Genomic DNA, 23806 nt, shown 5'->3' on the forward strand with positions numbered 1-23806 from the left:
TCCAACCAGAGGAGAGCTTTGAAGTCTTAGCTAATATAAATTGTCATAAAACTGAAATCTAGTAGAGTAACCATAAAATTTGTCATGAAGATTTTTTTTAAAAAAGTGAATGGGGAGCCCTAATAGTAATTACATTGGGACAATAGTCATAGACTAGAACTGCCCTGGGCAAACTGGATCTACTGTTATCCAGGCAATTGTCATTTGAGATCCTAACTGTTAATATCGAGGAGTTTGAACACAAGTCTATGTGGCTTCCAATTCTGGTTCTTTGCATGGCTTTCAGAAAATTATTGTATCCTTTAAAATTCATTCATTCTTTTGACAGCTATTTATTGAGCACCTATTAGATGTTGTGCAATGGATGAGGCATTGGTGGCACAAAGATAAATAATATTTATGGTTGTTGCTTTCATGGAGAACTTTTATCTACAAAATGGGGCTAAAGATACATACATCATGGATTGTGAGGAATAAATGAGATAATATTTATGAAGCACTTAGTAGAATGTCTAGTATATAGGAAATGTTCAGTGGTAACTATAATTTCTGTTGTATTTCTTATGTGATAATTATTGTATAGTCTATATACAGTTGTAGGATCTTTGAGGTTAGGAGTCATGGCTTATTAACGTTAGTATTTCTTAAGGCATCAACATTGTAGCCACTTTCTCATTGTTTGAATTAATTTGTTGACTGAATCCCACTAAACATCAAGTATGAAATTTTTTTCCCCCATTTGTCTCTTTTATTTTCTGTTCCTCTGTTGCTTCTTTCCTGCCCTCTTGGGGTTAATTGAATATTTTTAAGTGCACTATTTTATTGGCTTTTAGTTATACCACCTTTCTTATCTGTCTGTCTGTCTCTCCTTCTATCTTTTTTCTTTATTTAACTTTGTTGATTGCTCTAGGGCTAAAAATATGCACCTTAACTCCTGAGAGTCTATTTACAATCAATATTGTACCTTTTCACACTTAGCATTTTACAAATGTGATAACCTTATAACAATATCATTCAATTTACTCATCCCTCTTTCTTTCTATGAATGTTGTCATATCTTTTATTTCAACATATATCGTAAACCTCACATTAGAATGTTATTATTTTTGCTTTAAATAATGGTTTTCTAAGGAAATTCCAAGAAGAAAGATAAAATGCTCATTTATATTTACCAATTTATTTAACATTTCTAGTTTTCTTTATTCTTTCCTGTAGATGTGAATTGCCATCTGGTATCATTTGCCTTCAGCATTTTGGATTTCTTGCACTATGGGTCTGCTGTTAATTTATATTCTCAGCTTTTCCTGATCTGGAAGTGCCTTAATTTCATTCTCATTTTTGAAGGATATTTTTGTTGGATATAGAATTCTGGGTTAACAGATGTCTTTTTTCTTTCAGCAATTTAAAGATGCCGTTTCATTGACTTTTTCAGCCTTGATTGTTTCTCATAAGTCTGTGATCATTCCTATCCTTGTTCTGCTATACATAATGTGTGTCTTTTCTCTGGATGCTTTTAATATTTTCTTTCTTCTTTGATTTTCTGCAGTCTGATTACAAAGTGCCTGGTAATGGTTTTCTTTATGTTTATGCTTCTTGGGGTTTGCTAAACTTCTTAGATCTGTGAGTCAGTGTTTTTCATCAGTTTCAAGAAGTTTTCAGCCATTATTCGTTCAAATGTTTTGTCTGGCCCATCTCATTCTCCTCTTCTTCTAGAATTACAATTATATTTATGTAAGACTATGTGATATTGTCCTACCCATCCTTGAGGCTTAATTCATTTTCTTTATTTTTTTCCTCTTCATTTCCCAGATTGAATAATTTCTATTGATCTGTTTTAGGCTTGGGCTCTTTTTCTACCATCTCCAATCAGCTGTTTAGTTCCAGCCACAAAATTTTTCATTTCGGTTGTAGTTTTCAGTTCTAGAATTCTCATCTGGTTCTTACCTTTAAAAAAATTTTTTGTAAACTATCTGTCACCATATGCATGTGCCCTTTTATTCCTATTGCTTTTCCCCTTCCCCTCTTCCCCTCCAGTAACCGCCAATCTATTCTCTCTATCTATGTGTTTGTTTATTGTTGTTGTTTTTTATCATCCACATGAGTGAAATCATATGGCATTTGGCTCTCTCCATCTGACTTATTTTGCTTAGCATAATACCCTCAGGGTCCATCTATGTAGCAAATAGCAAGATTTCATCTTTTTTTTAATGGCTGAGTAGTATTCCACTACTAGTGTGTACATAGCAAATCTTTCTTATCCATTCATCCATTGATGGGCGCTTAGGTAGTTTCCAAGTCTCAGCTATTGTGAACAATGCTGCATTAAACATAGGGGTGCAAATATCTTTTTGAATTAGTGTTTGCATGTTCTTTGGATAAATATCCAGAAGTGGAATAGCTGGATCAAATGGTAGTTCTATTCTTAAATCTTTGAGGAATTTCCACATTGTTTTCCAGTGTCTATACCAGTTTGCATTCCCACCAGCAGTATATGAGGGTTCCCTTTTCTCCATATTTTCTCTAACACTTGTTATTTCTTGTCTTTTTAATAATAGCCTTTCTGATGGGCATGAGGTGATATCTCATTGTAGTTTTGATTTCCATTTTACTAACAGTTAGTGATTTTGAACATCTTTTCATGTGCCTGATGGCCGTCTGTATATCTTCTTTAGAAAAATGCCTGTTCATATACTCTGCCAGTTTTTTAATTAGGTTGTTTGTTTTTTTGTTGTTGAGTTGTATGAGTTCTTTGTATATTTTGGATATTAACCCGTTATCAGATATATGATTTGCAAATATCTTCTCCCAATTGTTAGATTGTCTTTTCATTTTGTTGATGGTTTCCTTTGCTGTGCAGAAGCTTTTTATTTTGATGTAGTCTCATTTGCTTATTTTTGTTTTTGTTTCCCTTGCCTGAAGAGACACGATATTCAAAAAGGTAATTCTAAGGCTGATGTCAAAGAATGTAGTGCTTGTGTTTTCTTCTAGGAGTTTTACCATTTCAGGTCTTACCTTCAAGTCTTTAATCCATTTTGAGTTAATTTTTGCATATGGTGTAAGATAATTGTCTACATTTATTCGTTTGCATGTGACTGTCCAGTTTTCCCAGAACCATTTATTGAAGAGACTTTCCTTTCTCCATTGTATGTTCTTGGCTCTTTTGTCACAAATTAGCTGTCCATATATGTGTGGGTTTATTTCTGGGCTCTTGATTCTGTTCCCTTGATTCGTGTGTCTGTTTTTGTGCTAGTGCCTTGCTGTTTTGATTACTTTAGCTTTGTAGTATATTTTGAAATCAGGGAATGTGATACCTCCAGCTTTGTTCTTTTTTCTCAGGATACCTTTGGCTATTTGAGCTCTTTTGTTATTCTGTGTAAATTTTAGGATTCTTTGTTCTTGTTCCATGAAAAATGTCATTGGGATTTTGATATGGATTACATTGAACCTGTAGATTGCTTTAGGTAATATGGACATGTTAACTATCTTAATTCTTCCAATACACGAGCATGGACTATCTTTCCATTTCTCTGTGTCTTATTAAATTTCTTTCAATGATGTTTTATAGTTTTCATTGTACAGATCTTTCACCTCTTTGGTTATATCTATTCCTAGGTGTTTTATTCTTTTGTTGCAATGATAAATGGGATTGTATTTTTGATTTCTCTTTCTGCTATGTCATTGTTAGTGTATAGAAACACCACTGACTTTTGTATGTTGATTTTTGTACCCTGAACTTTACTGTATTTGTTTATTATTTCTAATAGTTTTTGGTAGATTCTTTGAGGTTTTCTATATATAAAAACATGTCATCCGCAAATAGTGACAGTTTTACTTTTCTTTCCAATTTGGGTCCCTTTTGTTTCTTTTTCTTGCCTGATTGCTCTGGCTAGGATTTTCAATACTATTTTGAATAAGAGTGGTGAGAGGGGGCATCCTTCTCTTGTTCCTGTTCTTAAAGGCATAGCTTTCACTTTTTCACCATTGAGTATGATGTTAGCTGTGGGTTTGGCCTTTATTATGTTGAGGTACTTTCCTTCTATACCCATTTTATTGAGTTTTTATCATAAATGGATACTGTATTTTGTTGAATACTTTCTAGATGGTCATGTGATTTTTATTCTTCTTTTTGTTAATGTGTTGTATCATGTTGATTGATTTTTGGATGTTGAGCAATCCTTGCATCCCTGGGGCAAATCTCACTTGATCATGGTGTATGATCCTTTTAATGCATTGCTGTGTTTGGTTTGCTAATATTTTGTTGAAAATTTTTGCATCCATGTTCATCAGCAATGTTGGCCTGTAATTTTCTTTGTGTTGTCCTTGTCTGTTTTTGATATTAGGGTAATGTTGGCCTCATAGAATGAGTTAGGAAGTATCCTATCCTCTTCAATTTTTCAGAAGAGTTTGAGAAGGATAGGTGTTAAATCTTCTTTGAATGTTTGGTAGAATTCACTGGGGAAGCTGTCTGATCCTGGATTTTTGGTTTTTGGGAGGTTTTTGAATACTGTTTCAATCTCCTTACTAGTGATTAGTCTATTCAGATTCTCTATTTATTCTTGTTTAAGTTTTAGAAAGTTGTATGATTCCAAGAATTTATTCATTTCTTCTAGGTTATCAATTTGTTGACATATGGATTTTTGTAGTATTCTCTTATAATCCTTTGTATTTCTGCGGTGTCCATTGTAATTTCTCCTCTTTCCTTTCTGATTTTATTTATTTGAGCCTTCTCTCTTTTCTTTTCAGTGAATCTGTCTAAAGATTATTAATTTTTTTCATTTTTTCAATGAACCAGCTCTTAGTTTTATTAATTATTTCTATTGTCCTTTTAGACACTATTTCATTTATTTCCATTCTGATTTTTAAAATTTCCTTCCTTCTACTGACTTTGGACTTCCTTTGTTGTTCTTTTTGTAGCTTCTTTAGATGTATTGGTATATTGTTTATTTAAGATTTTTTTGTTGATGTTGAGGTAGGTCTGTATTGCTATAAACAACCCTCTTAGTACCACTTTTGCTGTATTCCATAAAGTTAGGTGTGTCAATTTTCATATTCATTTATCTCCAGATATTTTTTGATTCCTCATTTGATTACTTTGTTGATCTAATAGTTTCTGGTAGCATTTTGTTTAATCTCCACATATTCATGGATTTTCTAGTTTTCTTCTTGTAGTGATTTCTGGTTTCATACTGTTGTCATCAGAAATGATGCTTGGTATTATTTCTATCTTCTTAAGTTTATTAAGACTTATTTTGTGGCCTAAAATGTAGATCTACCCTGGAGAATGTTCCATGTGCATTTGAAAAGAATGTGTGTTCTGCAATTTTTGGATGGAATGTTCTGTATATATCTACTAAGTTCAATTGGTCTAATGTGTCATTTAATGCCGTGTTTCTTTATTGATCTTCTGTTTGGATGATCTATCCATTGATGTCAGTGGAGTGTTAAACTCCTATATTGTGTTACTGTCAATTTTTCCTTTTATGTTTGTTAATGTTTGCTTTATTTGTTTAGGTGCTCCTGTGTTGGGCGCATAGACAAGTGTTATGTCCTTTTATTGGATTGTTCCCTTTATTGTTATGTAATGCCCTTCCTTGTCTCTTGTTACAGGCTTTTTTAAAAAGTCTATTTTGTCTGATATAAGTATTACTACCCTAGCTTTCTTTTCATTGCCATTTGCATGGGGTATCTTTTCCCATCCCTTCACTTTCAGTTTGTGAATGTGTTTAGGTCTGAAGTGTGTCTCTTGTATGCAGCATGTGTATAGGTCTTGTTTTTTATCCATTGAGCCAATCTATTTCTTTTGATTGGAGTATTTAGTCCATTTACATTTAAAGTAACTGTTGATAAGTATGTACTTATTGCCATTTTGTTACTTTTTTATGGATTTTTTGTAATTCTTCTCTGTTCCTTTCTTCCTCTATTGCTTTCTTCCCTTGTGATTTGATGTCTTTCTTTAGTGTTATGTTTAGGCTTCTTTCTCTTTATTTTTTGTATATTTATTATAGGTTTTTGGTTTGCGATTACCATGAAGTTCAAATATAGTAACCTATGTAAACAGCAGTCTATATTAAGTTGATGATCTCATAACTTTGACTTCTTACTAAAAGGCTCCTCCAAGATTTTATGTTTTTGATGTCATATTTTACCTCTTTTATTTTTGTGTGTCCCTTAACCTTTTATCATAGATATAGATCATCTTGGTACTTTTGTCTTTTGACCTTCAAACTAGCTTTATAGGTGATTGATTCACTACCTTTACTGTATATTTGCCTTTCCCAGTGATATTTTTTCTTTGATAATTTTCTTATTCCTATTTGTGGCCTTTTGTTTTCCACTTAAATAAGTCCCTTTAACATTTCTTGTAAGCCTGGTTTAGTGGTGATGAACTCCTTTAGTTTTCGCTTGTCTGGAAAACTCTTTATTCTCTTTCCATTCTGAATAATAACCTTACTGGCTAGAGTATTCTTGGCGGTAGGTTTTTCCCTTTCAGCACTTCGAATATATTGTGGTACTCCCTTCTAGCCTCTAAGGTATCTGTTGAGAAGTCACCTGATAGCCTTATGTGGTTTCCTTTGTATGTAACTTGTTGCCTTTCTCTTGCAGCTTTTAGGATTCTCTCCTTATCTTTAATTCTCAATATTTTAATTATAATGTGTCTTGGTGTGGGCCTTTTTGGATTTTTCTTGTTTGGTGCTTTCATGCCTCCTTACCTGGATGTCTGTTTCTTCTCCAGGTTGGGGAAGTTATCAGCTATTTTTTCTTCAAATATGTTCTCTGCCTCTTTGTCTTTCTCTTCTCCTCCTGGGATACCTATAATGTGGATGTTAGTATGCTTGATGTTCTCCTGGAGGTCCCTTAGATTGTACTCATTCTTTTAAATGATTTTTTCTGTTCAGCATGGGTGATTTTGTCTACTCTTTCATACAGTCACTGATCCATTCTGCTGTGTCATCTAGTCTGCTGTTGATTTCCTCTGGTGAATTTTTCATTCCCATTATTGTATTCTTCAGTTCTGATTGGTTATTTTTTATGTTTTCCAATTCTTTGTTGATGTTCTCACTGTGTTCATCTATTCTTCTCCTCTGATTAGTGAGCATCCTTATGACTATTTGTACTCTTTATGAGGTAGATTGTTTATTTCTGTTTCATTTATTTCTTTTTCTGAGGATTTGTTCTCTTCCCTTATTTAGAACATATTCCTTTGCCTCCTCATTTTTCCCTATTTCTCTGTGATTATATCTCTGTATTAGAGAGGTCAGTTATGTCTCCTGATCTTGGAAATGTGGCCTTGTGTAAAAGATGTCTTATGGGACCCAGCAATGTGCTCCCCTCTTGTCACCCATGCCAAATGCTCCAGGAGTGTCCCCCATGTGGGCTGCATGTGTCCTTCTGTTGTGTCTGGGTTGTTCTTGCTGCAGGTGCATGGATAGGCTGCTTGTCTCCCAGACTGGGTGGTTGTAAGGCTTGGCTGGGTGTGGCTAGTATGGTCACTTTATTGGGTGGGATAAGCCCTGACATGCTGGCTGAAAGGTCTAAAAGTACACCTACTGCTGCTTTGCTGTTAAGCAAGTCAGGCTCCTAGTGTGGCTGGTTGCTAGGCCTGGGGGCTCACAATTGCTGCAGGCCTGTGATGCAGCTCCCTGCAGATGCAGGGCTATTTTCTCTCTATTGGGTGGGTGGGGCAGGCCTCTGGCCAGATATACCCTACAGTACGCAGCTGCCTTAGGAGTGCAGATGAGTGGAGTTGGCCCCAGGTACAGCAGCACATAATCGTTCAGGTGTTGGAAGATGGGGCAGATCTCCTGTGTGGCTATTTGTGATCTCTGGCAGCACAAGTCTGCTGTAAGCCCACATACCCCACCACCTGTGGGCCCACACACCACACTGCTGCCACGGGCTTGTATGTGCCCCACTGCTGAGGTCCCACACACCCCACTGATATGGACCCACAAGTTCAGTGCAGGCTTACTGGTGGACAGGGCCAGTCCCTAGGGTGAACTGCCTGCTGCCTGGCTGTGCTCCATTGCCTAAGGTGCTTTAGTGGGTGGGGCAGACCCCTGTGCTAATAGGCTAGCAGAAGGAATCCAATCGTGTCTACCAGTGTCTGTATCAGAACAAGTGAGCCAGGTCATAATAAGGGCCGATGCCTGTGTCAGTGTCTCTGTCCCTGGAGGAGGGGCTCAGCCACCTCCTTCCTCTCTGAGATATACTCTAGGCTTAGTGAGCATCCTTTACCAATTGACTATGTACTTTTCTATCTGGTGTTTTTGTGCTGGCTTTGGGATCAGGTAATCTGTATGTGGGCCTGTTAAGAGCAGGTTTTTGTTTCTCTGAAGTTGTATAATTTTCCTGGGTATATTCCCCATTGGTTTTCAAAGCCAACAAAGCCAGGTGTTATGGGACCTCATCTCTATTGTGCTAAATCTAAGGGCTGGGATGCCTAATGTGAAGCTCAGATTCTCTACTGCTCCAGAAGAAGCTCTGTATCTTTGAGATTGCCTCTGCCCAGGAAGTGTTGTGGTGAGGGTGTGCTTTTTTTTCAGCAGGGCTGTATTTCTGTCTCTTGCATCCCTGTTACTGTTGTACCTTGTTGTGGAGGATCTTTGTATTCAGTTTCCAGATCTCTCTCAAGGGAAACTGTTCCACAACTTGTTGTAGATCTGTTGTGTCTGAGGGGAGGTGAGTTCAAGATCTGCCTATGCCACCATCTTCCAAACTTTCTCTGTCTTCAGTTCTAATTTAAATTTCTTCCTCCCCATAGCAGTCTTGGTGCACAGCCAGTGCATCTCAGGCTCCGTAGGGAGTTGCAATGAAAGACTCCCCATCTGGTCCTTTTGTCTGCTTATATTCTCTCTCCATTCACTCGTTAAGGTCATTTTTTTTAAATTCTTTGAGTATATTTTCTTTAATACTTTGAACAAGTTTATAATAGCTGCTTTAAAGTTTTTGTTAGGCTAAATACCTGGGCCATTTTGCGGTTTGTTTGTATTTACTACTTTTTTTGCTTGTGTATGTATTACGTTTTTCTGTTTCTTTGTCTAGAGATTTTTGATTGACTACTGGAAATTTTGGATAATATGTCATAAAGTTTCTGGGTTCTGTTATCTTCTTCTAAAGAATGCTGATTCTTATTTTAACATTCTGTTGAATTATTTGCTGATCACCTTGAACATAGCTTTTTGCTGTGTTAGTGCAAATCTCTGGGCATCCTAAGGTGCTTCCCAGGCCCCTTCAACTTGGCCTTATTCAACATCCAAGGAAGGCTGTTTTCCTTGAGAATAAGCTTTGTTTTAGGCTTTCTTGGGGTCCTAGGACTTACTTTAGGACAGGTATTTACTTTTAGAATCCACTGACTTCCTATATCTCAAGTGGCTGCCAGAGGTGTTAATTAAGTGTTTATTCATGATATCTCCCACTCTCATGGGACCTGGACTCCAGTGATGTCTAACACTTTGTTTCTTCCAGTACTACATGACCTCTAGTGTCTCTGTTCTTTCGACCCCATAATGTTTGCAATCTGGTAAGCCTCAAGTGTTCTCATCCTGCAAAGGTATGGCCCAGATCTCGGCAAGAGACTTATGGAGAACCCCTACTTAGACTTCTGAGAATTTCTTTCTGCATAAATCTTTGCTCTCCAGGGCCTTTCCTTATGGATTCCAGCCATTTTATCTGCTCTGAAACCTGATCTTTACTTCTTCAGTTCAACATGACTGCCATGCTATGCTTGACTCCAGCTCTCTGTGTCGTGTTCAGGAAAATATCCTTAATCAGAGAGGTGGATACTTGTGGGTCTTACCTTGTGAGTTTGCCTTTTCTCAGGGATTGTAATACTGGCCTGGCCTGTGTCTACTGTCTGAAAATAGTTTCATCATGTATTGTATCCATTTTTAGAAGTGTTTTCTGCTTGAGGGCTTATCAGTTTTCCATCATAGCTGGAAACAGAAATACACAGGGTGTCGGACTGATTTACAATTGTTTGTAACTTAGAATGCATGCTGCTTATCTGAAATTTTTTTTTGTAATTTTAATTATTTTATCTTTGATCAGAGAATAATACATTCGCATGGACAAAATTGAAAAGCTACAGAATATATAGTGAAAAATCTCCTTTCTAACCTAAGTATCATAGTTCTTCTCCTCAAAGTTGAAAGATAGTACTGGATTCTTTTTGTATTCTCTCAGAGACATTATATATCTCTGAGAAAAAATAAGCAGGAGAAGATTATGTGTACATAGATTATATATACCCCTATTTTTCTCGTATAGTGGTAGAATGATATATATACTTTCCTGTACCTTAAATTTTTTTCTACTTAATTAAGTTTCTTGGAGGCTATGTACATATTTGTCCATTCTCTTTTTGGACCTCCATGTCGCTAATCTCACCAGGTCCCTATTTATGATTATACTTTTTGGTTATTATAAACAATCCTCCATGAACTACCTTGGACACACCATTTGGTACATGCCAGTATATCTGCATAAAAGTGCAGTTACTACCTCATAAGGTATGTACCTTTGTTATTTAGTTAAATATTACTGAATTTTGCTCCATAGTGGTTGTAGTCCCACCAACACTGGATCCGAGGGATGCTGACATTTTTGTTGTGCTTCCAGTGTTCATTTCCTCCATGGTACATCTACAAAATTGGCTTCTGCTTTTTATTCTTATATTTTATTCTGAATAAATAAGTTAATAATCTTTCCATGATTAACTTACAATTTTCTTGTTATAACAGATGAGATGAGCAGCAGTGATTTATACAAATTAGAAGTTATATCATTATCATCATTATGATTATCATTACTGCTACTATTACTGATGTGGTTCATTTCCTTAATATTCCAGATCACAGACCAGCTGATAATTTCAATTTTGAAAGTGTAATTTTATTTCCATTTTAGTCAGTGATTTTCAAAGAATTCTCCTTTTTTGGTGCCTTAAAAATATGGGTAGAGCATATGCTAGCCTGCTCCCCATTCTGAACTTGATTGTGTCTTTCAAATGCACAGTCTAACTCTATTAATTCTTTATGGAATCATGTCCTTTGAGCTTTCTAGCTTGTTTTCTTTCTTTCTTGTTTTTTCCTTTACCTCACTTGCTCTTCTGAATTTGAAAAGCTAAGGGTATTTGGCACAAGGTTTAGCTATTCATGGAACATTCTGAATCAATCCCTTTCTGTGGAAACAGTGACTATGTTAGTTTCTCTACTTTCTGGGACATAAAGTTGTCTTTATGTAATTCAAAAGTCTCTTTGAATTTTCAGACGCTTGTTTCTTTGCAGTGTGCTAAAAACTGAATTGTTAGTTCATGCATGTGAAATATGGAAGTACTTATCTTTAATATTAGCATTGATTTTTACTTTCTATTAGGATTTTTTTTCTAGCATTCACCTTAAACCCCATTTATTTAAATATCATAGACAAGGAAATTTCTCATTTGTTTGTCTTTCCCAAATGTGTTAGTATTTCAGTATTGTGTTGTCTCATCACTAAGTTGTGATATATTATACCCAAGGAATGAATACTGAAAAGAACCCATTAAAAAGAATTTTTCTTCTAGGTAACTGCTTTCTTAAAAAAAAAAAAAAATCCTTCTTTGTATTGAAAAGTTCACTTCCCCCTCCTACATGTTGAGATTCTTGTTGCCAACTGCCTTTGACTCTGTAGTTCCTGTCAAATGCTCTTAGTGATCCATTGTACAGGTTATTATGCAAGACTGTAAGTAAATGACTTGGAAAGGTCTTGCAAATATAGTTGATTTTTCCACTGAGAAAGTGTGAGCTAGAAGTGTGTTACCTACTTTGGAGAATGCATTAATTCTCTACTGATGTTTATTAAGTTCCAGTCTTAGAACTAATTTAGGGGAACTAAAAATACAATAAAAAAATTAAGAAGTCTAGTTTTTGCCCTCAAGGAGTGAAATGGTTGAGAACACAGGATTTGAAGTCGAGCAGAAGATGTAGGCTGGATGATCTTGGGTGAGGCACGCTAAGCCTCAGTTCTCTCATGTGTGAAATAACTGCATTTACCTCACATATTAAACAAGATAAATCTTTGGGGAGAATTCTCCCCAGAACTCAGAGAGGTTGTTTCTCTGGGCACATTTACTTCTTGTGGTCTTTGCAATGGTTGTCAATCAGTTTTTAAAAGCCAGCTGTGAATACCACTGTGGATATTACCATGGCCACTTCATATTTAGGGGTAAAAAGGAGACTGGTTACCTTCTACTTCAGGTAAATTGGATGTTTCATTTATTGATACCCATATTGGTCATTTGTAGATGGTGTAACACTATGATTAGTTAAAAGCTAATTTTATTAGCTTTTTACTACTTTATTAGCATAAAGACTGTAACAAACCAATCCTTAAATTTCAGTGGCTTCACACATTACATATTTACTTCTTGATCACTTCACAGTACAATGTGGGTTCAGAGCAGGCAGCTCAGTATGATCCATGAAGTCATTCAGATGCTCAAGCTCTTTCTACCTAGTAGCTTCACCATCTTCCAGGGCTCCAGAGTCTTGCCTTATATTCTCTGCAGACCAGAGAAGAAAGAGTGTATGAGAGATACAGCGGAGGTTTTAGAGACTGGGCCTGGATTGGGTGTACATCACTTCTGCTCACACTCTGTTGGTTAGGACTAGTCTCATGGCCTCACCAAATGCAAGGGGATCTAGGAAATATAGAGGCGGTCTAGTGGTTAAGATTCAGTGCTCTCACTGCCAGGGGCCCGGGTCTCTGTTTCCTGGTCAGAGAACCACACTGCCCATCTGTCGGTTGTCATAGTATGGCGGCTGCATGTTGCTGTGATGCTGAAAGCTATGACCGCAGTATTTCATAGACCAGCAGGGTCACTCATGGTGGACAAGTTTTAGTGGAGCTTCCAGACTAAGACAGACTAGGAAGAATGAACTGACCACTTACTTCCAAAAAGATTTGCCACAAAAACCCTGTGAATAGCCGTGGAGCATTGTCTGATATAGCACCAGAAAGTGACACAGGGTTGCTAGGGGTCAGAATCAACTCAAGGGCACTAATAACAACAAAGCAAATGTAGTACAGCAGTGTGCTGAAAGAAGAAGAGAACCCATGCAGATTGGCCAGCACTATAAATCTCTATTAATTTAGCGGAAACTTACAAGTACAGACGTTGAGTCCAGTTGCCTTATCCCGGTTGAGTACAGCCACTTAGGTACTACCAGCTGGCTTGATGTGGGTCTGCCTGAAACCAAATGACTACCAAAAACCCAAACTTCGTTTCCCTTCTTCTTGCATCTTGACCAAAGAGGAATTTTGAAGCCTGTGGGCCAGAGACACACAGGCACCTTGGATTTGGATTGATGTGGGTGGTGGGGGTGGGCGCATCTTGGTTTGGGAATATTATGATCTCAGGCAGGTGAGTGCAGGCTGTCACACGGGAAGATGCCTCATCTGGATTTAATGTAATTAGATACAACTAGGTCCTCCTATGAGGCACCCACTTTGTTTCTTAGTTATTCCTTATTGTTAGTATTTATAACACTTAGAGCATTCAGGAAATGGGTAGGATTAGTTTCCACCAGCTGCCTGGAGTGCTGAACAACCAGTGGACTGCTTCACAATCTCGTTTGGACTAAGAGAAACAGGTTCCAGATTTCTTCTTTCCTTTCTCCCTGAAAGCAATTTCTTTGCTGACCTTTAACTTAAATATGTCCTTGACTATTCCAGGGAAAATGTTTATAATAGGCCTAGTCTATAGTTGCCTGTCTTTGTATATATATACACGCGCACATATATATATATATATATATATATTTGAAATATATATATGAAAAATGTATATTTTTTTAAATGTCTTTATCTTTGGATGAGCAACATATATCTCAGTAGTGTGTAAATTCAGACCCATAAAAATACTCAATGAAATCAAATTTTGTTTCTATGACTGTTTCCACGCTTTATCTAGGGAGACAGATTAACATACAAGAAGTACCTAAAGAATATAAAAGCAACTGATAGATGTTATGCCATGAATGACACATAATTGGTATGGCGTAGAAAGCCAGGGAATGCTCAGTGTGCAGAAGCTTCGGCATGGAACGTTTCTTTGAGGAGATTAAAGTGGGTTCTAGTGTGTGTGGTTGACAAGGACTGTCAGCATGGCATGTGCTGTGAACACATGACTCTTTCTCCTTAACTTCCAAAGGGGAGAGATTGTAACTGTCAAGAAACCAGGAAGAAAAACAAGAGTACATGAAATTAGTTAAGTAAATTGTAAAACATAGGTCATGCTTCCATTCTTCTCTAGAAATGTGTAAAAACAAGATTGACAAAGTAAACTTTAACTCCAATAAAGCAGCTAGAAAAACCTAGAATTTCCCTGTGAGTTAGGAGATGCTTATAACTGGCTGGTTGTGTTTCAGCCTCTGAAGGGTAGTTGTATTAGGATCATTCGTTACTTTGGGGTCTAATCCAGGGCTGAAACAATCCAGCGTGAGAACTAATGAGACTTGTACCAAATTGAAGTTCCTCAGCTGTTTTCTCCAAAAAAATTTAAAAATTAAAATAAACCATCCCCAAATCCTCTTATATCCTTGGCTTTCTGAGGTTGCAAGACTAGGCTGTTATTTTGGCCCCTTTGGAGTCTGGTTTTATGCGGGTGGGAGAAGTGATTAGGCTTCATGCAAAGTATAAAAGGCACATTATGTCCTTTTTATCAAATGTGTACACTGTGTGCCTGATTCTGTGCAGTCTTCCTGTCTCCTAAGTCCTTCCTTTTTGTTGTGCAATTACTCTCATCTTCAGAAAATGAAAGGCTCTGGAAGCCCATTATGTATTAGTACCTTTGGGACCAATACAAAACACAGAGCAATATAAATGCAAAGGATGCTCTCCCTTCAAGGTAGGAAGAAGCTCTCCCTTCAAGGTAGGAAGAAAGATGCGTTTAAATGAAAATAGAACTGATGTTCAAACTTTTTCTGCCTATGAGTCTCATGAGGTAATATTATAGTATATTGATCTCTAAAAATCCTGAGGGTTTTTTGAATCAATGATATGATAAAATAAGGCTACACCAGGCATTAGAAATACGGTCTGGAAAGTATGTCTAGGAGTAAATAAAGCTGGTGATAGCATGAAAATTACGTGTTTGTGAGCTTGGCTGGCAAGGGGAAGAAGGTGCTTGCATTTATTAAATAGGTTGGTTAGATGAATTACACATGCTTTCCATACCTGAAGCTGTAGAATGTTGTGGGTACAGGCGTGGCTTTGGAACCACACTGGGGTGGGTTTAAATCCTGACATCATGACTTGACAGCCACATAGGCTTAAGCAAGCAACTCCATCTCTAGCTTCCCCTCAGTTTCCTCATCCATCAAAAGTATTTGATAAAACCTACCTCAGGGATGTGTTGTAAGGGCTATATGATATAATGCTATAGCCTTGGGCAAGTAGATAAATACACACTAACAGCTACTGTTACCATTATACAATGGATTACCTATTTTTAAATAACTAGGATAATTAACATGAACTTAACATAAAAACTGTTGGTTTTTTTAAATGATTCAGCATATACCTTAGGATCTGCGAGTGCCTCACAGTCATCCCTGGAGATGTAACGACTATTGTACTTTGCTAGGACCAGTAACAGTATTCCTAGTGACAGGATCCTTTTGCTATAAGTACATATGCCAATATGCAAAACAGATAGGGTTTGAACTGGGTATGAAAGAGTAGGGATGATTTGGGAAAAGTTTCTGCCTTCCTGGAAATAATACAAATCAATTCTTGTCCTTAGACAGTGATCCAGAAGTGCAGAAAAAAGACAAAATACAAGATGAAGTGAGGTGAAATACAGGTACAATATTAAAATATTTGAGACCACCCGAATGTATCCAGATAAACCAAGGCTCTCCAGAAAAGTGTTGACTGATTTCCCACCTCTTCTGGACTGCTCTTTCAAGTGGGTGTGCAAATTTGTGTATTTATAAAGGAGAAGCAGCGTGGGACAATGGGAGCAAAACAATTGATTGGGATCAAAGTCTTCTATGGCTGTTTTTTCCCTACTTTCTTTGTGTCTTAGTTTCTCTATTTGCAAGTTGGGAATATTGGAGATACCACCTTCCTAGAGTTACTTTGAAGACATACCTAATTGTAGTCGTGTTGGCATCTTACTGACTGTGCAGGTGGGTCAGCCATGAATGGAGAGAACCTCAAGGAAGATAAAAGAAACAAAAGGAAGCCAGCTTTATCCCAGCTCCTTCGCTGGAATAAAAATTCTCAGCCAAAACAAATAGTTACTCTAACAATTTTGCTGTGTCATTAATTCAGCGAGTTAAAAATATTAATCCCTTTTAACATGATTTGCCTTGGGGAACCTTCAGGCAGACAGTGAACATGCTCGTTGTTACACACGTCCAGCAACCTCCTCCTTAGGTGGTTGCGTGAGTGGTGGTGGAATAAACTATGTATCTATGTTGAGATTTTTATGTAGGAAAGGTGGAAAATGTCCAGTAACCACTTAGAGCTATTGCAGGCGGGAGAAAAATATATTTCTAATTTTAGGGTTAATTTCGCTCACATTTTCCTTCCTTTAGATCTGGTTTTTAATTCCCTGATTTAGAGCTGCTCTTTCCCACTGTCATTTTACTCTTTCAGAACTAAATGGTTTGGATTGGACTTGAATGTTCAGAAACAATATTAACATTTGAAATTCCTTGCTTCGGGTATGAAATGAATGCCTTCATTGAAAAAATTCTCATTTGCATAAGAATCACTTCCTATGTTGTGCGGTCTTGGTTTTATATAATAATTGCAATAATGATGATGATGATAATGAAATTAGCTAACATTTCTGTGGCACTTCCTCTTTTCATCTGTCTGACTTTCTTCTGTTACCTCGTACTGCTCTGGTAATAATATATGAAAGTTCAGGATAGTTCTACTCCTTAAACAACTTTGCTTTCTCCTTAAGGTAGTCTTTTAGTCCATTTTTCCTTTAAACATCGTAACTTATTTTGGGGCTAGCTACCAGTTGTAAGTATTTTCAGATAGATTTTCACTGCGAATGGAAAAAGAATACTTCTGGAAACTATATTTCTTTTATTAGCCATGAAGATTATACTACTAGAGGTTTTATTATAATCTACAACCATTGCGATTTGAAAAAGTTAAAATTTCCAAAGCTGGTGGACTCCCGCTTTGTCCAGTGCAGTAGTTAATAGCTCATTCCTTGTCTTCTGTGGGCTGGGTTCAAATATCAGTTCTCCTGTTTATTAGCTGCAAAATTGACCCATGGTAAATTATTCTGCTTTCTGAGCTCAGTATTCTCACATGTAAAGTGGAAATGATAATAGTGCCTACCTCATGTGATTGGGTGGAGATTAAATGAGTTCATATTTACACAACAGTCAGAAAAGTGCCTTTCCCATAGTAAGTGCCCTGTGAATATTTCTAAATAAATAAGCATAAACTTGTGATGGTCCTTGCCATCATACTACTAGGAAGCCTGGACCAAGGGCAAGCGGGCAATACCTGCAGCGGTTAAGCTCTCAAATCTTTGGTGGCTCCATTCCTTGGGAGCTGTGTGAGCTTCGGCAGGTTAACTTGACACTTCCTTTTCCCCTTGTAAAATGGAGAAGAGATTCATAACGTCTTCTTCTTATGGTGTTCTGAGGATTAAATGAGATGATATTTGTAGAGCACTCATGATGAGTCACAAATTTTACTCCCACCACGTCCAGATAGGCAGAGAACATGTAGCTGCTTGATTTTGATTTTAACTAATGTGATCATCCTTCTCTGAAAACTTTTGTTGATTAGAAGGAAAATTATTAAGCGTTCAAGTTGCTTTAAATCTTAGTCTGATGTATTGATTTTAGATAATGCTCTGTCTCTAGGACAAAGTGCTCAGATTTTCACATCTCTCAGCGTTCCAGGCTCCTCTCCAAGCTGAGATCCTAGTGGATCTCACCATGGATCTCATCAGTGGATCATGGGGAGGGAAGGGACTTAGGCTGCCTTTTGGTGGGAGGGAAGAGTCCAGAGCCCTCGGCTTGGTGTCCACTGCTCCACTTGTCCTCCCACTTGCTGCGTGGCCTGCTGGTGTTCTTGGCTGAGATCTGAGCTAGTGTAACAGAATCTGGTGTCTTTGGGATTGGCTAGGGTCTGGCAGTCTCCCTGGCTCTCTAAGCATCAACTCATTCTCAGTGGTGCTATAGGCTCTCTGAATCCCTGGCCCACTTCAGGAGCAGAGGCTGGATGCCCCTGGACGGCACACTCAGCCTCTGGTAGAGCATCATCTCATTCCTCACCAGGCTGGCGTACTGGCTCTCAGCTCAGCTGCTTTCTAATTTCCTTGCTCAGGGAGCTGTGAAACCCATGAGCCCTAGCCCTACCATGGTGGTTCCCACTGAGAACCAAGAGATGCTCAGAAATACTACACTCCAATGCCTCTCTCTGCTTAACCACCTCCAAATGTACTTTGGTATGGGCCAACATGAGACGTCATGTCTTTCTAGAGCACTCAACAGGAACAGGGTCAGAATCCTTCATTCCTCTGGCTCCCCTATACCTACATAACACTCCTTAAGACACACTCTGACCCCTTTGCTCTTTCCCCTCCTTTTCCTCCCTCTCATAATCCCCAGGATGAGGATGAGACAATGGTTTTTGAAGACTGAACTCTTTGAGTTTAGTTCTTCTGATATGTGAAAGGTGATATAGGCATTTACAAATTCTTTCTCAAGATAATATTAGTAAGACTTGCATAAGGCTTATTTTGAATGCCAGATATTGAGTATTAGCTCCTTCTTCTTTCTGTCCTAAGAATGTTTTTTACTTGAAAAGCAAGGAAAGAGCACAACAATATTTTCCAAAATATTAATCCAAAGTAAGCATGTAATCAAGATAAACTTTACTATGATGATGATGAAGAAGTAACTATTAGCACAGGACAGTTGCTATTTAGATTGCTTTTACCCTTGGATAGCTTATAGTTGCAGAGACAAAGAGACCAGACAGTATTTTACAGTTTTCAGAGCACTCGTACACATGGCATCATGGCACATAGTAGTTCTACCTCTCACAGCTCTCCCCCTCTGCTCCTTTGTCCCCCATCTCTCTGGCCACATAGGCCTTTCTCTTCCTGGAATATGAGATAATTTTTATTGCCGTGGGGCTTTGTAACTGCTATCCCATCACCCAAAACCCTGTCCCCTGTATCTCTCCCAGCTGACTCCTTATCTTTAGGACCTACCTCAAATGCTGCCAGCCCACTTATTTTCATGGATCTTCTTAGGCCACCCTGATGAAAGTAGCCATCCCACTTCCACTTATTGTTCATATTGATCATCCTCCTTATTTCCATTCCTGCATGAGTTGTACATTTTTAATGTTTACACATTTATTGTCTGTCTCCCCAACTAGAATGTAAGCTTCAAGAGGACATGGGCTGTGTGTCTTATCACCTGGGGTACCCAAAGCTTAGCAAAGGACCTGGCACATACAAAGAACTCAATAGTTATTGAATATATGAATGGGTGATTGAATATTATCTTATTTCCAATATAAGGAATCACTATTATTATTAACGCTGGTGACACAGATGTGCATGGAGCAAACATACCTTGTAAGCACAGAAATAGTATTTTCTCTCTATTTTTTTATTGAGGAAACATTGGGTTATAACATTATATAGATTTCAGGTATACATCATTATATTTTGACTTTTGTATTGACTACATCATGTGTACCACCAACATTCTAGTTTTCATCAGTGGCTGTACAAATTACTGCCTTCACCCATTTCACCCTCCCTCCACCCCTTTTCCCCTCTAGTAACCACTAATCTCTTCTCTAGATCTATGTGTTTGTTTTTTTATCTTCCACATACGAGTGAAATCATACAGTATTTGTCTTTCTTCATCTGAATTACTTCGCTTAGCATAGTACCCTCAAGGTCCATAAATGTCACAAATGGCAAGATTTCATCTTTTTTACGGCTGAACAGTGTTCTGTTGTATATATACAGCACATCTTCTTTAGCTATTCATCTATCAATGGGTACTTACATTGTTTTCATGTCTTGGCTATTGTAAATAATGTTACGATGAACATAGGGGTGCGTATATCTTTTCGAATTAGTGTTTTCGTATTCTTTGGACAAATACCCAGAAGTGGCATGGTTGAATCATATGGTAGTTCTATTTTTAGTTTTTTGAGGCATCTCCATACTATTTTCCACAATGACTACACCAATTTACATTCCCACCAGCAGTGTATGAGAGTTCTCTTTTCTCCACATCCTCTCCAACACTTGCTATTTTTTGTCTTTTTAATAATAACCACTCTGATGGGCATGAGTGATAACTCATTGTAGTTTTGTAGTTGTGATTTGCATTTCCCTAATAATCAGTGATGTTGAACATCTTTTCATGTGCCTGTTGGCCATCTGTATATCTTCTTTGGAAAAATGTCTGTTCAGATTCTCTGCCTATTTTTTTTCTTATTGCAGCAACATTGGTTTTTAACATTTTATAAATTTAAGGTGTACATCATAATATATTTCGAATTCTGTGTAGATTACATCATGTTCACCACCCAAAGACTATAAAATCCATCACCACACGCATGTTCCTAATCACTCCTTTTGCCCTCCTCTCTCCCTGCTTCCTCTCTAGTAACCACTAATCCAATCTCTGTTGCTATGTGTTTGTCATTTTTATCTTCTACTTATGAGTGAGATCATATGGTATTTGACTTTCTCCCTCTGACTAATTTCGCTTAGCATAATGCCCTCACGGTCCACCATGTTGTCACAAATGGCTGGATTTCATCATTTCTTATGTCTGAGTAGTATTTCTTTGTGTATATACCACATCTGCTTTATCCATTCATCCCTTGATGGGCACTTAGGTTGCTTCCAAGTCTTGGCTATAATGAAGTATGCTGTGATGAACATAGGGGTGCATGTATTTTTATGCGTTTGTGTTTTCAAGTTTTTTGGATAAATACCCAGCAGTGGAATAGCTGGATCATGTGGTAGATCTATTCTTAATTTTCTGAGGAAACTTCATACTGTTTCCCATAGTGGCTGCACCAGTTTGCACTCCCACCAGCAGTGTATGAGGGTTTCCTTCTCTCTACATCCTCTCCAACACTTATTGTTTCCTTTCTTGTTAATTATAGCCATTCTGCCAGGAGTGAGATGATATCTCATTGTAGTTTTGATTTGCATTTCCCTGATAGCTAATGATGTTGAACATTTTTTCATGTGCCTGTTGGCCATCTGTATGTCTTCTTCGGAGAAATCTCTGTTCAGATCTTTTGCCCATCTTTTAACTGGGTTGTTAGTTTTTTTGTTGTTGAGATGTATGTGTTCTTTGTATATTAACTCCTTATCTGATATAAGGTTTGCAAGTATCTTCTCCTAATCGTTAGGTTGTCTTTTAGTTTTGTTGATGATGTTCTTTGCTGTGCAGAAGCTTTTTAGTTTGATGTAGTCCTACTTGTTTATTTTTTCTATTGTTTCCCTTGCCTGCTCAGACATGCTATTTGAAAAAATGGTGCTAAGACCCATGTTGAAGAGCATACTGTCTATGTTTTCTGCTAGAAGTTTCATGGTTTCAGATCTTACATTAAAATCTTTAATCCATTTTGAGTTGATTTTTATGCATGGCATAAGATAATGGCTTACTTTGATTCTTTTGCGTGTGGCTGTCCAGTTTTCCCAACACAATTTATTGAAGAGACTCTCCTTTCTCCATTGTATGCTCTTGGCTCCCTTGTCGAAAATTAGCTGTCCATAGAGGTATGGGTTTATTTCTGGGCTCTTGATTCTATCCATTGATCCGTGTGTCTGTTTTTGTGCTAGTAGGATGCTGTTTTAGTTACTACAGCTTTGTAGTATGTTTCGAAATCAGGGAGTGTGATACCTGCAGCTTTGTTCTTTTCTCTCAGAATTCCTTTGGGGTCTTTTGTTGTTCCATACAAATTCTAGGATTCTTTGTTCCATTTCCATGAAAAATGTCATTGGGGTTCTGATTGGGATTGCACTGAATCTGTAGATTGCTTTAGGTAATATGGACATTTTAACTACATTAATTCTTCTAATCCAAGAGCATGGAATATCTTTCCATTTCTTTGTGTCTTCTTCAGTTTCTTTCAACAATGTCTTACAGTTTTCAGTGTACATGTCTTTCACCTTCTTGGTTAAATTTATTCCTATGTATTTATGCTTTTTGTTTTGATTGTAAATGGGATTGTTTTCTTGATATATCTTTCTGCAATTTCGTTGTTAGTGTATAGAAACATAACTGATTTTTATATATTTATTTTGTACCCTGCAACTTTACTGTATTTGTTTATTATTTCTAATACTTTTTTGATAGATTTATTAGGGTTTTCTATATATAAAATCATGTCATCCACAATTAGTGACAGTTTGACTTTTCTTTCTAATTTGGGTCCCTTTTATTTCTTTTTCTTGCCTGATTGCTCTGGCTAAGACTTCCAATACTATGTTGAATAAGAGTGGTGAGAGTGGGCATCCTTGTCTTGTTCCTGTTCTTAGAGGGATAGCTTCTAGTTTTCACCATTGAATATGATGTTAACTGTGGGTTTGTTATATATGCCCTGTTCTGTGTTGAGATACTTTCCTTCTATACTCATTTCATTAAGAATTTTTATCATAAATGGGTGCTGTATCTTGTCAAATGCTTTCTCTGCAGCTATTGAGACAATCAGGTGATATTTATTCTTCATTTTGTTAATGTGGTATATCACATTGATTGGTTTATGGCTGTTCAACCATCCTTGCATCCTTTGAATAAATCTCACTTGATCATGGTGTATGATCCTTTTAATGTATCACTGTATTCAGTTTGCTAATATTTTGTTGAGGACCTTTGCATTGATGTTCATCAGTGATATTGGCCTGTAATTTTCTTTTTTGTGTTGACTTTGTCTGGTTTCAGTATTAGAGTAATGTTGGCCTTGTAAATTAGTTTGGAAGTGTCCCCTCCTCTTCAAGTTTTTAGAACAGCTTGGGAAGGATAGATATTGAATTTTCTTTGAATGTTTGGTAGAATTCATGAGAGAAACAACCTAGTCCTGAACTGTTGATTACTGTTTCAGTCTCCTTGCTAGTGATCAGTCTATTCAGATTCTCTATTTCTTCTTGACTCAGTTTTGGAAGGTTGTATGAGTCTAAGAATTTATCCATTTCTTCTAGGTTATTCAATTTGTTGGTGTATAGCGAGCGTTTCATAGCAATTTCTTACAATCCTTTGTATTTCTGTGGTAGCCATTGTAATTGCTCCTCTTCTGTTTCTGATTTTATTTATTTGAGCCTTTTCTTTTTTTTCTCAGTGAGCCTAGCTAAAGATTGTCAACTTTGTTTATGTTTTCAAAGAACCAGCCTCTTAATTTCATTGATCTTTTCTATTATCTATAGTCTGTTTATTTCCATTCTAATTTTTATTATTTCCTTTCTTCTACTGACTTTGGGCTTCATTTGTTCTTTTTTTTAGTTCTTTTAGGTGTAATGTTAGATTGTTTACTTGAGGTTTTTCTTGTTTCTTGAGGTAGGCCTGTATTGCTATACTTCCCTCTTGGTACTGTTTTTGCTGTATCCCATAGATTTTGATATGTGTATTTTCTTTTTCATTTGTTTCCAGGTATTTTTTGATTTCTCCTTTGATACATTGTTGTTCATTGATACAATAGTTGTTCAGTAGCATGTTTTGTAGTCTCTACATATTTGTGACTTTTCCAGCTTTCTTCTTGTAGTTGATTTCTAATTTCATACCATTGCGGTTGG

At 37.1% G+C, this 23806-nt stretch overlaps 1 protein-coding gene across 17 annotated transcripts in view; it reads left to right on the top strand.

The window, feature by feature from the left end:
* Positions 1 to 23806, top strand: part of PDE4D (phosphodiesterase 4D) — a 1369870-nt gene that overhangs the window by 94201 nt on the left and 1251863 nt on the right. The gene's annotated exons all lie outside the window — the stretch shown is intronic.

Source organism: Equus przewalskii, chromosome 20 (assembly GCF_037783145.1).
Source record: "Equus przewalskii isolate Varuska chromosome 20, EquPr2, whole genome shotgun sequence".
NCBI lineage: Eukaryota > Metazoa > Chordata > Mammalia > Perissodactyla > Equidae > Equus > Equus przewalskii.